Source organism: Lathyrus oleraceus, chromosome 1 (genome assembly GCF_024323335.1).
Source record: "Lathyrus oleraceus cultivar Zhongwan6 chromosome 1, CAAS_Psat_ZW6_1.0, whole genome shotgun sequence".
In the NCBI taxonomy this organism is placed as follows: domain Eukaryota; kingdom Viridiplantae; phylum Streptophyta; class Magnoliopsida; order Fabales; family Fabaceae; genus Lathyrus; species Lathyrus oleraceus.
Genome location: NC_066579.1, coordinates 136,099,984 through 136,113,186, shown reverse-complemented (window position 1 = coordinate 136,113,186; position 13,203 = coordinate 136,099,984). Strand labels below are relative to the sequence as shown.

Here is a 13,203-nt window from a genome sequence, read left to right as displayed (position 1 = left end):
TCTAGCTTCCTCTAGTATGCCTCAGCCTTTCGGTGCTTGGAAGAAGATTGTCGATCAGCTAGTTCTTGAGAAGGCTCAGATGAACACTTCTTTTGAGTCCGAGCTTCGATGCATCCGAAGGAAGTACGCGCCTGCAGCCCAATCATCTGACACTGTTGTTAGAGGATCCTTAGGATGATTAGTTTCCTTTCCTCTTGTATTTGTATTTTGGTTTTTGAAATTGTACTTAGTGTAATCACTCCAAAATTATATGAATAAAATAGATTTTTTATGGTTTAATCAAATTTGTTATTGTTGTTATATATTTGTAAATAAAATAGTATGTTCCTTGAGAATAAAAACAAACCAAAACTTTGCATTTCATGCATCATTTGCATAACAGGTTTTCTTCTGCCAGATGTCTTATTGGTTATTCTTCTGCGCTTTAGCCAAGCTGACTCACCGATATAACACTCGCGCCAATCAATCGAGAATCATGTAACATTTGGAACAAGAGAACCGAGAACTTAAAGATGAGATTTTCATTTGACTGCCATGATGGAGTCTGTTCTAGCTGCTCATAATTAGTCTTCTCCAACGCCTGCAACTCCTCCTCCTCAGAGGACTGTCATTTCGGAAGTTGCTACCTCAATTGTGCCTGCCACTCAGTTTGCTCCAGCTATGCCTTCCGGATTCTCGTGGGAAATGCCACCGAACTTTGCGCCTGAAGGGTTTGCGCCTACTTTTGCTTCCATGCCGGAATCTGGCCCGGTCATGTCTGTTCCGCTTCCGGTTGTTCACACTCTGCCTCGTGTCGAGGACACCATCTACCATTCTGTGCCGTCTGAGGGTACGGATGTTTATGATAAGATGAATGTGATGAAATATCAGTTCCTTGAGATGCGAAAGGAATTGAAGACTCTGAGAGGTAAGGACTTGTTCGGTAAGAGTGCTGCTGAACTTTGCTTAGTGCCGAATGTCAATATCCCGATGAAATTCAAAGTCTCTGACTTTGAAAAGTATAAGGGAAATACCTGTCTACTCAGCCATCTCGTCATGTATGCCAGGAAAATGTCAATGCAAACCGATAGTGATCAATTATTAATTCACTACTTCCAAGATAGTCTGACTGGTGCCGCTTTGAGGTGATACATGGGGCTAGATAGTGCAAGTGTTAGCACATTTAATGATTTGGCAGAAGCTTTTGTGAAGTAGTACAAATACAACGTAGACAGGGTGCCCGATAGAGACCAGCTGAGGTCGATGTCTCACAAGGACAAAGAGACATTCAAAGAGTATGCCCAGAGCTGGAGAGAGCTTGTTGTTCAGATCAATCCTCCGTTGGAAGAAAAAGAGATGACTAAGATTTTCCTTAAGACCTTGAGTTCATTTTATTAGAAACACATGATTGCTAGTGCCCCGAGTGATGTTACCAAAATGTTAAAGATGGGGATGGGGTTGGAAGAGGGTGTCCATGAGGGAGGTTTGTCTAAGGAAGAGGTATCATCAAGCAAGAAGTATGGGAGTAGTTTCTCCAAACAGAAGGAAGGTGAAACCAATGCAGTATATATGGCGAGGCAGAGAAGGCCTCATGTCAAAAGAAATACGCAACCGCGTCAGCATCATCATCAAGTTTCATCCGTTATTCCAATATTTTCGAACAATCAATCAACACCAGTTCAACAACAGCGTCAACAATAACCACAACAAAGAAAAAACAACTACAACAACACTAACAATAATCAACAACAACCAAACTTCGAGAGGAATAAGGTCTCTTTTGACCCTATTCCTATGTCATACGCCGAACTCTATCCATCTTTGGTTCTCAAAAACCTTCTCCAGCCCAGAAATCCTCCTCAAATTCCAGAACCACTTCCGTGGTGGTATAAGCCTGAAATCCGTTGTGCCTTTCATCAAGGAGCTCCCAGCCATGATATTTAGAATTGCTACCCTTTGAAGTATGAGGTCCAAAAGCTAGTGAAGTGTGGGATGGTGTCCTTTGAGGACCGTGCACCGAATGTGAAAGCTAACCCATTGCCTGCTCATGGTAATTCCTCTGTTAATATGGTAGATGGTTGTCTGGGAAGTTTCCGAGTGTTTGATATGTGACGTATTCGTCGATCCTTGGTAGAAATGCATAAGACCCTGTGTACCATCAGTGATTGTAAGCACGACCATGCCGGTTGTGCTATTTGCAGTGTAAACCCTCGTGGGTGTTCGATCGTCAAGAGAGATATCCCGAAGTTGATGGATGAGAATGTAATCCAGATTCAGCAGTCGAGGGATATAGATAATGTCAATGTCATTGTTCCTGTATTTAAGACCCCAGAGAGGGTAGTGATTTAGTTTGAAAGTAGCAACAATAACATCGCCAATAGATCGGTATCACCATTAGTAATACGGTTAGCGGGCCCCGTCCCATATGCATCCGATAGAGCTGTTCCGCACCAGTATAATGCTACAATGTTGGAGGACGGTCAAGAGGTTCCATTGCCTACGACCAATTCTGTTGTGAACATTATCGATATAGCAAAGGTGACCCGTAGCGGTCATGTTTTTGGACCGGTCTTTCCAAAGGAGGCGATAAAAGATATGTCTGTTGGTAAGAAGGTTGATGTACCTATAGCAAATCCGACTTGTGCTCGAAAGTGTCAGTCTGGTGAATCCAGTAATTTGAAGCCTAGTGATGATAACAAGGTACTGAGATTGATCAAGAAGAGTGAATTTAATATGGTGGAGCAACTGCTCCAAACTCCGTAAGAAATTTCAGTGTTGTCTCTGCTGATGAATTCTGAAGTGCATAGAGAAGCATTGCAAAGAGTGTTGGATTAAGCGTACGTAGAGCATGATGTGACGGTGGATCAATTTGACTACATTGTGGCTAACATTACTTCCTGTAACAATCTGAGTTTTTGTGATGAAGAGCTTCCCGAGAAAGGTAGAAATCACAATCTGGCACTGCATATATCGATGAATTATAAGGAAGATGTGTTGCCAAATGTGTTGGTTGATATCGGTTCTTCATTGAATGTACTCCCTAAGTCAACTCTATCAAAGATAACATATTAAGGCGCCCCTATGAGGTACAGTGGCGTGATTGTCAAAGCATTCGATGGTTCTCGCAAGACCTTCATAGGAGAAGTGGACCTTCTAGTGAAGATATGTCTGAGTGATTTCCAGATTACTTTCCAAGTAATGGACATCCACCCGGCCTATAGCTGCTTATTGTGAAGGCCATGAATACATGAGGATGGAGCTGTGACATCCACTCTACACCAGAAGTTGAAATTTATGAAGAATGGCAAGCTTGCCATTGTTGGTGGAGAGAAAGTGTTATTGGTAAGTCACCTGTCGTCTTTTTCGTATGTGGAAGTTGAGGATGAGGTTAGAACTCCGTTCCAAGCTCTATATATTGCTGAGGTGAAGAAGACTGGGGCACCCATGTCCTCTTTTAAATATGCGCAGAAAATTGTAGAAGATGGCAATTCAGATCAGTGGGGTCGTACGGTAGAGGTCACCGAGAACAAGAGGAGAGCTGGTTTGGGATTCCAACGAGGGTCGTCTTATGTCAAAGATGAAGATGTGCAACCTAGTTTTCGTAGCGGAGGGTTAATCCATGGTAATGAACAACACTCAACTTCTGCGATCGAGGGTGATGAAGATGAAGACTGCGCCAATTTTGTGACGCATGGAAAGGCTTGCGACAATTGGGTCGTTGTTGATGTTCCTATTATCGTCTATCGCTCTAAGTAATTTGTTTTTATCATTTTTAGAAAAATACTTCTCATATGCCTAAGGGTGAAGTGAACATTGTTGGGCATATTTCAAATTAATCATCAATAAAATGCAATTCTATTCATCTACATCTATGACATTTTATTTTCACATTTTGATTTTTTGAAAAATGGTAATCATATAAAACATAAATAAATAAATAATAATTGTCCATATGCATAATATTTGGTCACAATTCACTTCTCTAAAATCAAAATATCAAATCATTATGCATCCAGGGAAAAGCCATTAAGCCATTCAGCCATTCGAGGGAAAAGCCATTCAGCCATTCGAAGAGAAGATTGAGTTGGTTAACTTGGGTTCCAAGGATGATGTGAAGGAAGTCAAGATTGAGTCTTGATAAGACTAAAATTTACGTATTTTCGACTCCGATTTCACATGCATTCTAGTTGTTTTATTGTCATTTTGTTGTGTTATTACTGTGTTTTCCTTTGTTTTCAGGTTTTTACTTTAATCGGAGCCCCGATCGAGAAAAGGAGTGAAAAAGAGCTAAAAACCCTAAAATTCAGCATTTTGTGCTTATGGCCTACCCCATGGCGGGCGCCACAGACCAAGCCATGACGTGTCCAAGTCCAACTTCCTCAACTCCCACGTTTCCCCACTAGATCCACTAAGGCGCCCCACTTTGTGCTTGTGGCGGACGCCATAGCCTTGTGGCGGGCGCCACAAGAAGGAAACGGTTTCCTCTATTTTCAAGTTGAAGGGCATCCAAGTCAATTCCACTCTTTTTATTTCCTTATAAATAGAAACGCGAATTCAGTTTTACAACCATCCAAACTTAGAGCAGAGGCAAACTCAGAAACAACTTTGTTTCACTTAGGCATATATTCAGTATTTTATAGTGGTAATCGCTTCGCATTGGAGTGTTACCACAATTGTGTCATCAAGTCTGTGATAGAGTCTGTAATCGAGTTTGGAGCACTTTGGAAGGAAGTTAATCCTGCCGCCATTTTCTTTTCCGCATTGCAATTTACTCAACCCTCCGATTGGAGCAGGTTTTTATTACTCGCCTTTACTTTATTTATTTCCCGCACTCGCCTTTACTTTATTTATTTCCCGCACTCGCTTTTACTTTATTTATTTCCCGCACTCGCCTTTACTTTATTTATTTCCTCGCACTCGCTTTTACTTTATTTATTTCCTCGCACTCGCTTTACTTTTATTTATTTTCTCGCACTCGCATTAAATTATTTATTTCCTCGTACTCGCACTACTTTTATTTACTTTCCGCACTCGCACTACTTTTATTTACTTTCCGCACTCGCACTACTTTTATTTACTTTAATGCACTTTTACTTTACCATGTCTAACTAAATTTATAAGGTTAGAATGTAAGGATCGTAATTAAACCAGTAATTCGTACAATTGTTCGTAGAAATACTTAAAAGGCGATTTTAACTTTCAACTTAAGTTTTCCCGCACTTCAATTCCGTTGGGTAAGATCGAAAGCCGTCCAACGTCTTTATAAACTTAATTATTTTTAACTATTTCAAAAACAGCGAAAGCGCTTTGTTTAGTTCATTAGGGGTTTTTAACATTAAGAAGAAAAGAGATTTTAAAACTATTTTCGGACGCGTTTATAAGTTTAGAGTCTGGTTCGTAAGAACCTCTTTTGGTTAAGAAGTCCAAGTTATAATACTTTTCAACTTAGTCAAGATACTATATTTCTTAAAAATAGGTTTACTACTCTAACGCAATGCGCGCCTTTTTATAAGTGACAATAAGAGGGTTTGATTAGGGAGTACAACTCGGTTCTGAATACGCGAAAGCGACAGTTCCTGTTAAATTAGTTCTTTTCAAAGTAGGAAACATTGCCCATAAGTAGTTCTATTAGCAAGTACTTGGATTATCAATTGATTACGTGAATTACATTCGACCCTGTCTTTATTAAATAAATCTATTTAAATACTTTACTTTTAATTTCACACTACGAAAAACACCTATTTTGACTACCTTTGATAAACACCATAACAACAGATAACGATAGCTTGACACTTGGTCTCTGTGGATTCGACAATCTTTTATATTACTCTGACGCGTTCGTATACTTGCGAAAAGCACGCATCAAGTTTTTGGCGTCGTTGTCGGGGACCAATTTCGTCAAATTTCATTTTCCTGTTGTTATATCGTTTAGACTTAGGTTATTTCCCGCCGGTCAATGCGAAGAACTCACAGCACCGGAAGTTTAAGCTTAGTAAACCCTCTGGAGGAACCTGAACGTTACGCTCGCGCACGTTTATTCTTTCATAGAATTAAGAGAGCTATGGTCGAAGATCAAAACCAAAGACCTCTTAAGGATTTCGCTCAACCATCTAATGAAGAACCTAGTTCTAGTATAGTAAACCCAATCATCCCAGCCAATAATTTTGAACTTAAACCATCCCTGTTACAACTAGTGCAACAGAGACAATTCGCGGGTCTCGCTACCGAGAACCCTAACCAACATTTAAAAATATTTCTTCAATTAGCAGATACTTTTAAATTCAATGGAGCTTCTCCTGAGGCAATACGTTTAAGATTATTCCCTTTTTCCCTCAGAGATAAAGCCCTATCATGGTTAGATTCCCTTCCATCCAATTCCATTACGACTTGGGATAACCTTGGAAGAGTTTTTCTTGCTAGATATTTTCCCCCGAGTAAGACCGCCATTCTTCGAAACCATATAACTAGATTTACCCAAAACCAAGGAGAATCGTTGTTCGAAGCTTGGGAGAGATATAAAGAGTTGTTACGAGCATGCCCACATCATGGTTTAGAAAACTAGTTAATCATTCAAACCTTCTGTAATGGACTTCATTATAACACAAAGATGACCATCGGCGCTGCCGCAGGCTGTGCTCTGATGAATAAACCTTACCCTGAAGCTAGTGCCCTCATCAAAGACATGGCCCAAAACCATCAATCATGGGGAGTCGAACGAGCGACAGTTGAGAAGAAGGAAGCCCAAGGAGGAGTGCATGAACTAAGCTCTATAGACATGATGCAAGCTAAAATGGACGCATTAGCCCTTAAGTTCGAGCATATGTACACGAACCCGAACACTGTAGCCGCAGTTTCGTCGGATTGTGAGATATGTGGAACCCAAGGACACCAATCTGCAGAATGCAGTCTATTGAACGAAACCCACTCCGAGCAAGTGAACTACACCCAAGGGAACCCATACTCGAATACCTATAACCCTGGATGGAGGAATCACCCGAACTTCTCCTATAAAAACAATAACCCTATTCATAATAATGCACCTCCGAGACCTAGTTATCAAGCCCCTAGATCAAATCAACCTATGCAACCTGCACCACCAAAGCCGAGCCTTGAGAAAATTATGGAAAATTTTATCACTGCTCAAACCCAACAAAACAAGGAGTTCATGAACCAAAACGTTCATGTTAACGAATTGATTACTCAGTTAGGAACCAAGGTTGACCAAATAGTTACTCATACCAAGATGCTTGAAACCCAGATCTCTCAGGTAGCTTTAAACCAAGCCCCTCAGACTACACCTGGAGGACAATTCCCTAGACAACCTCAACAAAATCCGAGAGGACAAGCCAATGCCATTACCCTACGAAGTGGGAACGCTTATGATGAGCCACCCAACCCAAGATTGAGTGAACCCGAAACTTCTAAGGAATGTACCAAACCCCCGGTCGAGAGAAAGGAGAAGAACCTAAAGATAAAATTTACGTACCACCCCTGCCATATAAACCACCTATACCATATTCCCAAAGACTCAAACAAACCCAGATCAATAAACAGTACCAAAAATTTATTAAAGTTATAGAAAAACTTCATGTAGAAATCCCTTTCACAGAAGCCATCACCCAAATACCTTCTTATGCAAAGTTTCTCAAAGACATCCTTACCAACAAACGTAGACTTGACGATCCGAAGCCTTTGGAATGTAATGCTATTTCCGAGGACAAATTAGCAAAGAAAGATAAGGATCCTGGAAATTTCTCCATTCCTTGCCTTTTGGGTAATCATGTCATCGAAAAAGCTTTTCTAGACTTAGGAGCTAGCGTGAGTTTAATGCCTCTAGCAGTTTGTGAGAGATTAAACTTAGGAGAGTTACAACCCACTAAGATGTCACTTCAGTTAGCCGATAGATCTGTTAAATATCCGATAGGCATTTTAGAAGATGTTCCTGTTAGGATAGGTCAACTATTTATCCCTACTGATTTTGTCATCATGGAGATCAAAGAGGACAATGATATACCAATCCTTCTAGGTAGACTATTCTTATCAACTGCAGGAGCCATAATAGATGTCAAGAAAGGAAAGTTGACATTTGAGGTAGGTGACGAGAAAATAGAATTTATACTTTCGAAATTTCTTATGGCACCTGTGATGGGACACTCGTGTTATGCCTTAGATATCATTGATGAGTGTGTTAGAGAATTAGAACAAAAAGAAATTATAAAAACAATTAAGTTACCATCAACCCCCATAAAGGAAGATGATGACTTTAAAGAACCTTACATCAATGATAACCTTTACGAATGTTTATCCCTTACCCCAGATCCTATGCCATGCCCTAAGAAACCAACCTTAGAACTTAAGGAACTGCCTAAGAACCTGAGATATGAGTTCCTCGATGAAAAGATGAACCGTCCAATTATAGTTAGTGCTACCTTGAGCCATGAGGAAACAAACCAACTTTTAGACGTTTTACGAAGACATCCCTCAGCCTTAGGATATAATATCTCTGACCTGAAAGGTATAAGCCCATTTGTATGCATGCATCAGATTTTGTTAGAAGAAGATTCAAAACCCTCTAGGGTGCATCAGAGAAGAATAAACCCTATAATGAGTGATGTTGTTAAGAAGGAAGTTCTTAAGTTGTTTGAGGCAGGTATAATCTACCAGATCTCGGATAGTAAGTGGGTGAGCCCTGTGCATGTAGTACCTAAAAAGGGAGGCATCACGGTCGTGCAAAACGATAAAGGCGAACATGTAGCAAAATGTTTAGAAGGAGGATGGCGGATGTGTATAGATTATAGAAAATTAAATAAAGCAACTAGGAAGGACCATTTCCCTTTACCATTCATAGACCAGATGTTAGAGCGTCTAGCCAGACACTCTTACTTCTGCTATCTAGATGGATACTCTGGATTCTTCCAAATACCTATTCACCCAGAAGATCAAGAAAAAACTACCTTTACATGCCCTTATGGAACTTTTGCCTACAGACGAATGTCGTTTGGCCTCTGTAACGCTCCATCTACTTTCCAACGTTGCATGATGTCAACCTTCGCAGATTACCTAGATGGTATCATGGAAGTGTTTATGGACGATTTCTCGGTTTGCGGATTCAATTTTCACAATTGTCTTGCTAACCTTGAGAAAATCCTGGAGAGATGCGTGGAGGTGAACCTCGTGCTAAATTGGGAAAAATGTCATTTCATGGTGACCGAAGGAATAGTTTCAGGACATATAGTTTCCGAAAAAGGTATAGAGGTAGATAAAGCTAAAATAGAAGTTATAGAAAACCTAAAACCACCAAAAACCATCAGAGAAGTCCGAAGCTTTCTTGGACACGCTGGATTCTACCGGCGTTTTATTAAGGACTTCTCCAAAATAACCAAACCCTTAACTGGACTTTTAATGAAAGATGCCGAATTCATTTTCGACGAAAAATGTAATGACGCATTTAATCTTTTAAAACAAGCATTAATCTCTGCACCCATTATGAAACCGCCCGATTGGTCAGAACCTTTTGAGATAATGTGCGATGCTAGTGATTATGCAGTTGGAGCCGTTCTAGGACAGAGGAAAGATAAAAAATTACATGCCATTTATTATGCCAGTAGAACCCTAGACGCTGCCCAACTTAATTACGCAACAACCGAAAAAGAATTACTCGTTGTAGTTTTCGCTATAGACAAATTTAGATCTTATCTAGTAGGAGCAAAAATTATTGTTTACACCGATCATGCTGCCATTCGTTACCTATTAAGTAAAAAAGATGCCAAGCCCGGGTTACTCCGATGGATTCTATTACTGCAAGAGTTTGATTTAGATATAAGAGATAAAAAAGGAACTGAAAATATAGTAGCCGATCACCTTTCTAGGCTAGAACATCTAAAACCTGAACTAGTACCCATAAACGATGATTTCGCCTATGATAGACTGATCGCTAGAGTAGAAACCATTGAAGACAATAACCTAGATCTTTATGAGCACCCCCAAAATTCCTTAGCAATAAGTAACGTACCCTGGTATGCAGATTTCGTTAATTACCTAGCTGCTGATATAGTACCCCCTGATCTTGACTACCACCGCAAGAAGAAATTCTTCCACGATGTGAGAAACTTCTATTGTGACGAACCGCTCCTTTTCAAAAGGGGTAAAGATGGCATTTTTCGCCGTTGCGTTCCAGAAGAAGAGGTAAATAATATTATCGAGCATTGTCATTCTGCACCTTATGGTGGACATGCGAGCACCTCTAAGACGTACGCCAAGATTCTTCAAGCTGGCCTATTCTAGCCTACCATGTGGCGTGATGTCTATGCTTTCATTGTCAAGTGTGATAGATGCCAACGCACTGGAAACATTTCAAGGCGTGATGAAATGCCTCTAAGAAACATTCAGGAAGTAGAACTCTTCGACGTATGGGGTATAGATTTCATGGGACCCTTTCCACCATCCTTAGGAAATAGGTATATCTTAGTAGCTGTAGACTATGTGTCTAAGTGGATTGAAGCTATAGCTGCACCCACAAACGACACTAGGGTAGTAATCAAACTATTCAAAAACTATATATTCCCTAGATTTGGAACACCACGTTTAGTCATAAGCGATGGAGGATCACACTTTATATCGAGAATATTTGATAAACTTTTAAGAAAATATGGAGTTAGGCATAGAGTAGTGTCGCATCCGCGAAAAACAACCGGCGGGCTGAAACAAAAACAACACAGAGCCGCCACCGTGCGTTATTTATCCCAAAAGAGGGAAAGGAAACGCTAAGAGTAAACCTGGGAAAAGCATGGTCTCACAACCAAAGAGAAAGGGATCGGGAGTCGGTTACGCAAGGGGAAGGTATTAGCACCCCTCACGTCCGTCGTACTCGACGGGATCCATGCTCAAAAGATAGGAAAAGGTTGCTAAAACAAACATCACACACACGCACACTGAAGACAACACAGGTGGGGAAAAGGGGAGAGGGCTCGCTAGGACATCGCGTCCTATGCCTACGTATCTCGTCTGGAACGAGAATCAGAGCTACCGTAGTTCGGCTCACGCACGCCGAAACAAAACACACGCAAACACAGGCAAACTTGGAACCCGAACGCCAATCGCTGGACTTACATCGGCTTCCGAACCAAACAAACACACACTGGAAACCAGATGCCACTTGATGGACTTATACCGGACTCCAAGCACACAACAAGAGGATACGGAATGCCAATGGCTGGGCTTACATCCATCTCCTACACACACAAGAAGAGACAAACAACAAGTTACTAAGGAGTCGGGAACTCGAGCCTAGCAACTTGTCTAGCAAACACACACAAAAAAGAAAAAGGGTGAACACACAGACTACCAGGGAGTCGGGAACTCGAGCCTGATAGCTGGCAAGCAAACACCAAGAAGACGTTGAGACGTCAGAAGAAGCTGAACACACAGACTAACAGGGAGTCGGGAACTCGAGCCTGATAGCTGTCAAGCACAACACACTCAAAAAAAGAAAAGGGTGTCCGGAGAGACCTCGCACGGTCTCCTGCCTACGTACCTCATCTGGTATGAGGATCAGGGCGACGTAGTTCCCCTGAACGGGAAAGAAATTCTAACCAGATACAAAGGGAGACACATTACTAGGGAGCTGGACTCGAGCCTAGATGTTATCATGCATATCATTGCCCTATGTTATGGTTTCTATCCTAACTTGCACAGGCGGCAAGCTAATCCTAAACAGGCAAAGCAATCAAAGCAAACAATCACAAATAGCACACACTATATACAGACAGATGTGGCTCAATCAAAGGTTAGACTGCCAAAGCAAGTCAACTGTATCAGGGTGGTGTTAGCTCTTAACCCTGACATTGAGAGTCAGGGTGAAGCCAGATGAAAGGTGAGTGAGGGGTGTGCCTCACAGCTCTTATCCCTGGCCAGGGAGAGCTTCAGACAAGGGAAGTGTGGGTCCAGAAAGTGGGAACCCTTCTACACTTATGACTCTGACTCAACTGTACAACTGTACATGGATCTTGGGTTAGGGTCCACAATGCATCAACACCAGTTGTGTGAGCAAAGGGACGACTCAACAGAAGAGCAGGAGATGGATTGCACATCTCTTGTATCTGCCAATTGCCTTAATCAAGGTCTTTTCCTGCTTGGGGACAAAAATAAACAATCACAGGCATTGCCTCTTAAGGAGGACTTCAGACAGGTGCCTGGCCAAGTAACAGGCCAGGTCTTCCAGACTACATGGAGACAAGAGAGTCTACCTCAATGCTTAAGTAAAGCAAAGCAATAGCAAGTTCTCAAAGGAACTAAAGCGACTATGGTACCTGAAATCAATCAAATATAATCAGCATTCAAGTCACAAAGTCAAAACAGACAAGTTATGAACCAACAGTCAACACAATCCATCACATGTGCAAAGCACAAACTCAAACCAAATGAGTTAGCATCCTACAAAACAAACCAAGTTAGTTCATAACAAGCATATAAACCAAAATCAATCAACTTGAATTAATCTCCTTAAAGCATTTGCTTCTTCAACCTGAAAATCACATTCAAACATGAGAAACAAGACCACTAGGCCAAGCCTAGGGTCCAAAGGAGATGAAAAAATTAAAACAGCAAGTGAAACTCAACAAGAATCAAGATAAATCACTCCAGAATAAAGTCCAATTGGTCTCACATCAAAACTATGCACCAAATTCATTTCATGAACAAAACATGTCAAAATTCAGAATGATCACAATCAAACCAATACCAAAATAGCTCAATAAATTCCCAGAAAATTCAAGCTTAAACAGAACACATTCAATGAGCAACATATCAAATTTCGTGGCAATTGGATAAGAGGAAGTATGGAAATTAAATTCACTAAGTCATGGTATGCAAAAGCAAGCTCAACCAAGGCCACAAAACATGCATCAACTTCAAATGAATGAAAAACAGTGAAGACACATGATAACTGAACCACACCAAATCCAAAATGAAGTTAAACATGTCTATATCACTCATGCCAAATTTCAAATCCATCCAATTAATAACCAGAATTTCACAAATCAAATGGAAACATGTCTCATAAAAAGTCAACAAATGACTAAACAGCAAATAAAATCCCAATCAAATAGTAAATGGACTCAAAAATTCCAGAAAAATTCACATGTATTCCCAACATTCATAAGTATATTCATGCAAAAACCCAGCTCAATTCAAGTTCAATAAGCATAGCAAATAAAACCAAGAAGT

At 40.7% G+C, this 13,203-nt stretch overlaps 1 non-coding gene across 1 annotated transcript; it reads right to left on the bottom strand.

Moving 5' to 3' along the window:
• Positions 1-6,424: 6,424 nt before the first annotated feature.
• Positions 6,425-6,531, bottom strand: LOC127117036 (small nucleolar RNA R71). The gene has a single exon (XR_007801799.1). It is a non-coding gene; the product is annotated as a small nucleolar RNA R71 (small nucleolar RNA).
• Positions 6,532-13,203: the final 6,672 nt, after the last annotated feature.